General features: G+C 32.5%; 1 long non-coding RNA gene across 1 annotated transcript; it reads right to left on the reverse strand.

Annotated features, from left to right (window-relative positions):
* Positions 1-2841: 2841 nt before the first annotated feature.
* On the reverse strand, positions 2842-8035 carry LOC111046416. The gene is made up of 3 exons (XR_002605772.2): positions 7666-8035; positions 5106-5341; positions 2842-3229 (listed from the first exon to the last, which is right to left on the reverse strand). It is a non-coding gene; the product is annotated as an uncharacterized LOC111046416 (long non-coding RNA).
* Positions 8036-9089: the final 1054 nt, after the last annotated feature.

The raw sequence follows: 9089 nt of genomic DNA on the forward strand, positions 1-9089 counted from the left end.
GTCAGTGAAACAAAGAATATATTGATAAGGTTAATTCGTTTAAGATGAAGTTTGCAGTTTCACGTAGGTCTACAAGTATACAACGTTTCTTAAAGTGTTAAGGTGCGTACAGATTTACGCGCCGCGAACATGATCAATTCACTTTTAATCAGCTGATGCCAAGCTTTTTATAACTGTATCTTACCGTTTCTGTAAAAATACAGGTATAGTCAGCTAATCAAAAGTGAATTGCTCATGTTCGCGGCGCGTATATCTGTAGCACCTTAACACTTTGACTGCCGCGTGAGTCCACAGTGGACTCACATTGTATTGAGCCTACCGGCCGCGTGAATCCAAGGTGGACTCACAGGCACTTCTTTCAGAAAAGGCCGTGTGATGTCGCAGTGGCTTCACATTTCCTATGCATTTCAATACTATTCGAAAGTGCATGGCCAGTAGGTACTAAAACTGCCATGGCCTGGTCATATGAGTGTTTGTTCTATTTTTATTTTGCATAAAAGTAAAAATCCATCACAATTCCTTTTAAACCTTTGAAATAATATTTTTCCATTTATTTCATTTCTAATTCCACATGAAATCAGCTGTTTCTTTTTAGCTTCAATAACATATTTTTGTTTCACAAGGAGTTGCTATCAAGAAGCTTCCTTCTGTATTGATAACCTATTTTCAATAATTATTGAAACGTGTTTCTATGAAGTTTGTTAGTGATGATTGTGATGGTCTATAGTTTCAATCAGGTACTTGTGGATGAGAATACTGCGTGAGGTCTACTGTTCACAGAACTACTAGTAAGCTATAAGTAAGTTTTCGGTATACTAGATATATTGATAACGGTGTAACAACCGAATTCAGTATCTCAAATATTGTTACAATAAATTAGTGATCTTGGTAGTATGAAGTCGTTTCCATTCAGAATAGTCGACCAGTGAAACAGAGAATATTATTGATAAGGTTAATTCGTTTGAGATGAAGTTTGCAGTTTCACGTAGGTCTACAAGTATACCACGTTTCTTAAAGTGTTAAGGTGCGTACAGATATACGCGCCGCGAACATGATCAATTCACTTTTAATCAGCTGATGCCAAGCTTTTTATATCTGTATCTTACCGTTTCTGTAAAAATACAGCTATAGTCAGCTGATCAAAAGAGAACTGCTCATGTTCGCGGCGCGTATATCTGTAGCACCTTAATACGTGAAAATGTTCAAGTATAACGTGCGATATACCCATTCATATCAGTAGGAATCAAACTAAGAATCTCGAATTTGTAAATTGAATACGAAGTTACTTCCATTCTAGAGTAGCTTCTCAATTGGGACTTTTCCTCGTCATAATGTGATATCTAATATGAATATTGAAATCTCACTCCTATATTGTCGACAAATAACCAACAAGTCAGATACCTTTGTAATAAATTCTTCATTTCAACTGTTTAAAGTGAGCAATAAAAGAATGTAAGTGAACAGTGAACACCCGTGAGAAATGCTCGTTATTCGAATAATAAGAGAGGGAAGGAATACAAAGACCAGCATCCAGCATTCCGACAAGTCAATTCGTAGTTTTCCGTTCAGAAACGGAAATTGGACTTCTGAGTGAAATTGATCTCTACTCTCGTTTCGCTGTACGGAAAAACATGGAGAATGAAGAGGGATGAGTCCATTGAATGAGTCAAATAATAAAAGCTAAAGTGAGATCATTATTTTCCTCTATTAAGTTCGTCTCATGCAGGATCAATTGAGCAGAATTGCATCAGTATGATGAAAAATGATATTCTGTACAGTTTCCTGTTTCAATCTCTCGAGTCAGCAAACAAACATGAATCTCATATAACTTGTGTCAAGTCTACATTCGATGATAACTGATGTCTAGGATTTAGAGAGTATAATCAAAGACAACAGATCGTATTGCCTTTGATAAGAGCACCTCAGGTAATTGAAAGGGAAAGCTATAATGGGAACACTTCCCCACAAATATCATTGTTCAGTTTTTCACTATAGAAAGAACTAATTCCCACTCACACCTTCTCTCACATAATATAATAATATATTCCATTTTGAAATATCATATTGTGACTCAAATGCATTTCAATCATTAGGGCTATGTCCAATATTATAACATGTATCATTTGACGGTCGACGTCCTGTATTTTCACTAAAGTAATTTGAAGAGCTCAACATTCGATCATGATCGAGTGTGCTTTCGCATACAGGATGGATCATGACTTCATGATCTAGAGTCAGAGCCAGATCATATTAAGCGTTTTTCAGGCAATTTTTTCAGAGTGGGCAGGCGGTTCTCCGATTAACTGATTGTTTTGGCGCCTAGAAAAATGCCTAATATGGTATCGTCCTTAGGGCTAAACGAATTGCTAGAATATTTTTCCAATAATGAATATTGCGCTCGTTAGTACCTATATGGAGCTCAGTTTGGTGAAAGTGTTTCTCTCAATATCATCTCATTGATTGTGACTTATTAAATTTCTTGATCCGTTGAAAATTACGAATATCAAATCAATGTCTAAAATATCTTATTTATTAATATAGGACAATATTTGAGTGAATAAAGAGAAAATGATGAATTTCAAGCGGAAAAATTGAAAATTTTTGAATATCATCAAAATGATTCATTTTTTCGTGAATATGTTCATAGATCAAATCTTTTCTAAAGGAATCATACCAGTACGCTCAGAAGAAATTTCAGATCAAGCTCTAAATTAATAAAGGTTTGGCGGAGTTATTTCTGTAATGACGAGTAATGTATCTATTTCAAATAAGAAATGAAATTGTGATGAATCTGACTTGAACTTACCTCAAAAAGAACATACAAAGCAAGTAATACTCAAATTATTTTACGAAATATTGGTTTTATTCCCTTGATATTAACTTAGAATTATAATTATAAAAATAACATCATGAATATGATTTATTGTGATGTTTTCGATAGCTGACACATAAGCTTGAAGAAATGGAGAAAATAATTAATGATTTTGTTCACAGATGAAATCCCAATTAGAATGATTAATAAGCAAAAAGTGGAGTTGAAATTGGAATGGTTTAAACAATGGATGCTACACATTGAAATTAACACTCAAACGAGAAGTAATGAATAAATTATTCAGATAAGATATCTTTATGAAAGACAGAAACGGATATCCATCTCCAATATGAAGAAAACAAAGAGTTGCTCTTGGGTCCTTGGACGCCAATCATGATATGTGTAGATGGAAATATCCTGTAACAAAAAATTAAAACTTAGTTATCTAGAATAGATAAATGACTACAATATAAATTTTTTTGACAATGAATGATTGTACTTGAATTATATTTCAGTGGAATTGTGGAGTATATTCAGATTTTTTTGTCCATTATTAAAATAGATATTAATATTGGGTTTTTCTATAGTAGATTTCAAGAAAGAGCTCACGTATTGCTTTGTTCTTGGCTAGCCAACCAACAATAAAAAGACCTCAGACTTCACCTGTATTTCAGCACTCCAAAAGATAAGGCTGAACTATTTATAATGATAAATCTCCTGTTCTCGTAATATAATGATAATTTCAAATTTTTCATCAAATTCCACTTGATTTATTCGTCGATGATTGGAACTATTCAATCACTTGATAAATAACTCTATTATTATAATAATTATTATGTTGATCTATCACTTCTAATATTATCAAGCCTGTATACTGACATATTCATTTTTATCGTTTCATAGTTCAAAGTGTTAGACCTATATTATGAATATTTTATTGATATATTGAATCTATCAAATCCGTACGATAGGAACAATATCAGGCAAAGTACAATACATTCATTTGTTTCGTTCCATTAAAGAAAGAATTAAATTCATTTTTATCTCTCAAACCGGACTGATAGAAACAAGATCAGGCAAAGTCCATAACATATCTGTTTCGTTCAATTGTAGGAAAAAATTGCAATAAATTGGAATTTGATTTTGATTTTAAATCTACTTCTAGACTTTGATAAATCCGAAATAGTAGAGGTTACTCAATAAAAACTTCTGATATAGAATGATAAAACTGGGAGTGATACAATACCACAATAAGATAATTATTCACCCACGAGTATAAATATTATTATTCCATCCACATTATTATTATTATTACTATCTGATAATTATCGAGTATCTATATTTTATCTTTATTGTATCAATATTGTAACTATTTCTCCAAGATGATGGTCATGTATGTTCTGTGACAATAGATCAAGCGATAAGATTAATAGGAGTTCAAAGAAGTTTTTAGATACTTCTAGCCTGATCACACCTATGACAAACATAGTATCTTTATCGAAATTATACTAATATTGTACCTCCATTGTATCATGAATATAATCTCCATTGTATTGATGTATATATCTGGATAAAGACTGTATATACGTATATTATATACATTGATATATATTACTGAAATATTATTGATATTTATTATACTGTATTCATATTATTGTAGTTTTTTTAAACACTTCTTTAGAATTATGTTTGTTTTTCCGGTCCTTCTACAAAATGTTCTTTAATTAGTGAATATTCCGTATTCCAATTTTAATACAGTGTGATATTTCTTCTATATTTGGTTTTGAAACATTTGAATTGAAAAATCTGCTTTATGAAAATATTTATGGACTGAAAATTCATGGAGTGAAGATCTCACAATCCTATTTCGGGCTATGTGTAATCAATATAATATTATTTAAATTTGAGAAACGAATAGCACAAAGTTACCTTATTCTTCCTCTCCCTATTATTTTAATTACGTACTTATCATTTGAGAAGAAATTATAAAGAATATTCTATCCCTAATATTGTAAAATGAATATTAAATATTATTATTATAATTACAGACCAGCAGGTAACCCGTGCACCGCAAGGGTCTAATTGAAAACTTGACAAACTTAAAACTTGAAAAATTTAAAATAGACCTATAAACATTCTCGGTAAATCAAGAATCTATATGCAAAATTTCAAGTTTCAACATAAGAGATATGATGATAGGTTCGTGGATTTCCTATCCCGTCCGTGTATAAGCCGATTTTTTTTTATCATATAGATTAATGTTCACATTGGATAAGCTAGTAGGAGTACTTACTTATTCGCGATGTTCAATGGAAAGACTTGATTGGCTGAGAACTTGTACGGGAAGCAGGCAACTCGTTAGCGGCAACATTGGAGGGAACGGGGAAGTTTAGGGTGCGATTTGTCTTGACCAATTTGGACTGCGCCTCGCCATTCTTAGCTCCGTTCACCGCCCGCCAGTACACCGTCTGCACGGCGCTGCGGCCGCTCACGAACCTCGAAGTCGTTCCGAAGATGGTCATGTCTGATCTGCCACAATAAATCAAGCAATAAGACACCAGTCGTCTCAGGAATTAGTGTCTAGATACTGTATTTCCTGCCCAATCTTGTGTGGCTCTGATTATTTGAAATTTCATATACACAATCACAAAATCAAAACAATAATTAGAGAGACCCGGCTGCACAAACGCCTGTAAAATTTTAATCGTGATCAAATGCCACCTGAACCAATCGTAAAAGCTTTTTTTCGAAAAATCCTTCTCTGATTGGTTCTCGTAACATTATTTAATCTTGATTTAAATTCAACAGGCTCTTGTGCAACCAGGCAAGAGAACCCATTAATGGTTATTACATTCCAAACTATTATAATATAAATATTTTATTATCAATTGAATGAACACACTATCTCATTATGTTTCAACTGTAGAGGCTACTGTCTGGCCGCTTTGGCTTAATATAAAAGTATAAGACACTCTGCTATCCACAGATTGTCATATTCCACTAAAAATATTATTCAACTCACTGAGCTAAGTTATATCGTTGTTTGTTAGAAACCTTCATAGTTGGAAATAACGCTGGAAATATTATAAAGTTATATTCGATTCATCTTTAATGAACATAATAAATGCTCTATAATATTCACTATGAAGCATTACAAAATATAATCAACTGCATATATTATATTATATACAGTTGAATTATACATACATTTATATCTACAATAACACAAAAGAATTGTACATTCATTATTCATTACTATCTGAAGCTCAGTCCGAATTCGACAATCTGAGGGATAGTTTGAGAAAAATTAATATTATTGAGGTTGAAATCACTGAATGATATAAAATGTTCCGATCACGTACTAATTCATTGTAATATTGAAATTCATGAAAGCACTCAATCATATTATATTGCAATTTTGAAAACACATTTAATAACGCTAATTGGGGCAAAGCCACAGGATAAAATTCATTGAATTAATGCAGGTCATAAGCTCCTGTCTCTCAATATCTATTGTGGCTTATCAGAGTTAGCCGCTCTGATAATAAGCTTAGTTACTAATCAGTCTCAACCCAATATTCAAAATCACTGTCTATTTTGGAAAATGATAGGTCAAGGCTCGAATTAATGGGGGGAGTCCCAACTATCACTTTTCTAATTACTGTCAATACTCAGAGAGGTTATACTGTATTCGAGAGAGAGAACTGAGGATAACTCCTCTATGATATCGTTTCAAGTCGAGCTCTTCATGCCGGTTTATTTAAGACGTTCTATAAAAATTAAATACCCCTCATAAAAAGGTAAAATACAAAAAAAATCCTCTATAAAAATCATTTTACTCCCTCACGGTTCAAGTTTAAATTCATTCTGTACAAATACTTTTGAACAGAAATAATAATTTTTGAATAATTTTAATTTAAATTAACCAAATAAAGGTTTCTCAGACAAAACTGAATTGAACAGTTTAAATAAATTATTGTACCGCAAGGTATCCCACCGTGAAGTATTATATTAATGGAAATAAGGTTATTGCTTCAGTCAAAATATTAACATCTTTACTACAGTATTAAGAGTATTATTCTATAATATCTACTACAGTACTACTCTAAAATAACCTGTTGCACGCACTACATGATACTATAATATCCAGTTATACTACACTACATTACACTATCCTTTAAAACTATGCTTCATCAATCACTGTGAAACGAGCATGTGAAAAAATTTCCATTAACACAATGCTTAGGTAATATGAAATATGAGTATCAAATTCTGCTACCATGTGAGAAATACTTTTGATAACGAATGCTGTTCAAACTATTTTTGTAATTTTTGTTTCTCAGTTGACTTACCTCTAAAATTGATGGAGTTGAAGAGCACAATACTCAGCTAATTTGAAATATAATTGGCATCCCTACTCTAGGAATTAGTACCCTACTCAAAACCTACTCTAGAACATGGTACGCCATAGTGGAGTAGGTCAATTTCCACACAGAAAAAACTAAACAAGTAGGGAACACATTATAAGAATCTTTTGTAACTAACTATTGTATGTAATATTGTAATTTATCTAATATTTTTGTAATTGATGTTGTAGTTTTAGTTTTTTTTTGGGAAATAAACATTTATTTATTTTATCCCGCTAACATGTGGAGAATACCTTTGATAACAATTATTTTTCAAACTATCAAGTCATTTTTGTTTCCAATTTTACTAACTTCCCAAATTAGTGGATTTGAAGACAAGAGTACAATACTCAGCTCATTTGAGACAAGAGTATCCCGCTAACATGTACGCAACACTGTTGATATTTTTCAAATTATGTCACATTTTGCTTCTGAAAGTTTACTAACCTTTGAAATTTATGGAGTTGAAGAGAAGAGCGGGAAGCTAATGTCGTTGAATAGCGTTGAAGCGTAGAAGAGCTGTTCACTGTCACAAGGCTCGATTGGAACTATGCTCTGATTGTGAATGACAGTTCCTTTTATGAGAGTTTGCAAGCGGTGAGTGACGCACGACGTACGGTGTGAACTGCCAGCCATCACTGACTTGCATGCTTCGCACGAGACTCGTACATCGTTGCCAATTTGATAACAGCAACACTGCACTTTTTATGAGTCCATAGTAGTAAATAATAACAAAGCAATGACGGTATTGTTTTGATTGATCACTCACAACCAGAGTGTTTTCCGATGGAATGTCGATTCTACTTTTTTGCGAAATAGGCCAGCTCTTGATGTCATGTTTTCGGTACATGCTCGTGAGTTTTGCATCATGAGTCATTCTCGGCAATTGGACAGGACTAGTGTGTTATTGAAATACTGCTGTGTTGATTTTTTGCTATTTACTGTAGAAATAATGTAATACCACTACAAAAATATTAGAATGACGTTGAAAAGATAGACAGTAGTTCTTCTTTCTCTCATATCACAACACTACATATACTACATTCATATGATTTTCACTATAATCATAACACTATCACATTGCGCTTTTTCTTGACAATATCACCAAGTGTATTCTTCAAACACCAATAATATATTTCAAAATAGTACCTTTGACCACCTTGGCGTGTCAGCTTCAAAACTGTCAATCTTAATTCCGTTACTCATAGGACGCACTGAATTCCGGAGAGGATTTTTTTTTGTGTCTAGTGATTCGTTCCTTATCAAAAAAACTGAGATTCCACAGATATTTTTTTTTCCTATTGGCCATCTAGTCTAAAGACTAATGAGCTAATTTTTTTCTATCCTAAATTACTACTTGAAAAATTGAACAGTGAATTTCTCATTAGAAACTCTTACTGCTATTGTTTAATTAATATGCACACTTTTTGACTGCACTATAGAAGCTAGATTCACTCAATCACCGGATAAAAAAATTGGTCAGAAATAATCCCGGAAGCCACCTGACACATAATGAATTCACCAAAATGTTGGAATCTACTAGTGTAAGAATAGAACGACTGGAGAATATATTCATTTCTAATTACTTTTCGAATACGCAAAGAATCTATTATTAGAACTGTGTTATTACGTTTTAATGCGTTTTCATAGATTCTCTGTAAAAGCAAAAGTGTTTTATTTTCTCTGAAGAGATATATTAAATAAATAATGAATTGGAACGATTTGATTTGGTCATATTCGTTTCCGATTTCTGCTAAGAATTGAACTAAAAGTGGGTTATGGAAAAGTCTCAAAAATACACTCGAACTAGACGAATCTTGTTTTTCCGTTTTTCTGATTTTTTAATAAATATTATTATTACTGTCAACAAA

The sequence above is a fragment of the Nilaparvata lugens genome, chromosome 4 (assembly GCF_014356525.2).
Source record: "Nilaparvata lugens isolate BPH chromosome 4, ASM1435652v1, whole genome shotgun sequence".
In the NCBI taxonomy this organism is placed as follows: domain Eukaryota; kingdom Metazoa; phylum Arthropoda; class Insecta; order Hemiptera; family Delphacidae; genus Nilaparvata; species Nilaparvata lugens.